This window comes from Anopheles aquasalis, chromosome 2 (genome assembly GCF_943734665.1).
Source record: "Anopheles aquasalis chromosome 2, idAnoAquaMG_Q_19, whole genome shotgun sequence".
Classification (NCBI taxonomy): Eukaryota; Metazoa; Arthropoda; class Insecta; order Diptera; family Culicidae; genus Anopheles; species Anopheles aquasalis.
Genome location: NC_064877.1, coordinates 40,615,001 through 40,617,500, shown reverse-complemented (window position 1 = coordinate 40,617,500; position 2,500 = coordinate 40,615,001).

The window sequence follows — 2,500 nt, the reverse complement described above, 5'->3', positions numbered from 1 at the left end:
CTGTCAGTGGTTCGTTACATTAACGTCACCATTGTTGTAGCTTCAGATGAATTATTTGCTTTACAATCACTCGTAATTTGTAAACTTTGTACGCTCCTGTTTTCCGAGCAATAGGGCGGATGCTGGGGGCTCGGTAATAGGAATAATGTTGAAGTAGGTGTCACATCACGGTTAGCCTATTATGGTAGACCATAGCTGCATGCGGTTAATTTCAGTATTTTGTCGTGTGGGTTGGATAAAAGTGGTATGCAATGTTTTTTTTCCATGATGTTGTAGATCCCACATCATCTCATTTACATAAATCATGATGGTGAGTCACGCCTCCGGTACGGTTATTCAAAATGGATCAGTCTAGGGTCTGTTATAAAAATGAAGGTAACTTAGATAAAAATCAATCATATCGATTATTCTGTACGATAAAAATAGTGCTTAAATTATTGGCAATTATTGACTACTTTAAAATAAGGCGATGGGATCAATGTGCAATTTGCGCATCTTTGTCAGTTATCGGACCACAACGAAAGCAGGTGTGATTTGGGAGCAATCTGACATTGATAAGCAATATCTATCGCATTGCGCAATCTGCCGGTGACATAACAATGGCAGATGATGGTGGCATAATATATCACCAGGACCACCACCGAGACGCACGTGATTGAACCGAGGTAATGACTCACCTCGTTGGTTGAAGGTGGCATGGAGATAGAATGTTTGCTTAATTAGCGATGTGATGGGCTGAAGAGCAAAGTGGGTGGGGGCAATTGATTCACCCGAAATCAGATCACCTTGACCGGATGCATGATATCTGGAGACGTTCTAAGATAAGCGTCGCCGAACGGTGTGCGTGTATATAAGCCATTTGCCTTACCGCTTGGCAGATGGTAGTCGTTTTGGGTTTCTCAGTGTTCCACGTAACGATCAAGATGAAGCTTCAAACCGCTGTTCTGCTGCTGGTGGCGAGCAGCTGCTGCATCGCATCACCAATTCCCCGTCCGCTGCAGGCGCGCCAGGAAATCCCGGAAGAAATTCTGGATCTGGCCTTCGAAACCTTCGTGACCATCTTCCGGACCGTGCAGGGTACCTATCCGCCGGAGCTGCTTGAGCAATTGGCCAAGGAACTCTTGGTCACCGGTGGACGCTTCGAGTTCTCCGACGAGTTGAGCGCACAGCTCGGTGCAAAGTCCGTCGAGGTGAGATCGAACTTGAAGAATGCACTGGAAGAAATTGCGTTCGCTGCCGCTGGAGTCGACGCCGTGGACGAGGAAACTGTGGGTAAAGTGCGCGCTTACCTGGACTACGCGGTCGACATTATGGTCAACTCGGTCCCGCTGGACGTGGTGGAGCAGCTGATCGTAGAGGTCCTGCAGAATGGCGGATCGTTCGATTTCACTCCCGAACTGGAGGCCACACTTCTTGCTGCCCTTGGTACCGTGAAGGAAGAGGTGCGTAAGATCGTCGATTACGAGTTCGAAGTGTTCGAGGAGCTGATCGGACTGGATGATGAGCTGCTTGCCGCGATCTACCAAGCCATCGACTACCTGGCGGACGAGACGTACCAGGCGATCCCATGGAAGCTGTTGGAGGATATCGTCTACGAAGTGATCGAGAACGAAGGATCAGTGGAGCTGTCCGATTCACTGAACGGCCGTATTGATGAAACACTCGAATCACTGCGCCAGAAGCTGCGCGAAGTGTTGGAATCGTTGGAAGAGATGCTCTTCCCGTCGCGTGCGGCACGTGTCATCCCGGATGAAACGATGCAGCTCATTTACGAGTCAATCCTCACCATGTTCAACAGCCTGTTCGATAACTTCCCAGACGATGTGTTCCAGGATTTTGTCCATGCTGTGCTAGTTAACGATGGAGTGTTCAACTTTTCACCCGAGCTTCAGGAACGTCTTGATGTTGCGTTGGAGGGCGTGCGAACGGCCATGCAGAAGAATCTGGTTGATCTGGCTCTCCAGAGCGTCGAGGGCGCGGACGAAGGCAATGTTGCGGAGCGTTTGAGCGATTACTTCAAGCACGCGACCGACATTATGTTCGAGGTGTTTCCGGCTGATGTGTTGGAGGAAATTGTAAAGGAAGCGCTGGCCAACGGTGGTGCCTTCGAGTTCTCTGATCAGCTGTTGACCATGATCGACGTTGATTTGGTGCGCATCAAGGAAGGGCTGCGCGAGCTGTTCACCTACGAGTTCGAAATTTTCCCAGAGCTCCAAGAATTGACCGATGCCGAGCTAGTGTACCAGGCAATCGACTACACCGTCGATGAAGTATACAAAATCATGCCCTGGAGTCTGTTCGAAGAGATCGTCTACACGATCGTATCCAAAGACGGGCAGGTTGATTTCTCGGATGACCTAGTCGAACGCATCAACTCTACCATTGATGAGATTGCTGCTGAGTTGAAGGAGATCATGGACAAAGCCACCGATCTGTTGGAACCCAAGCATTAAAGACTGTCGCTAGGCTAACGATCTAGGGGAGGAAGAAAATTTCGGAA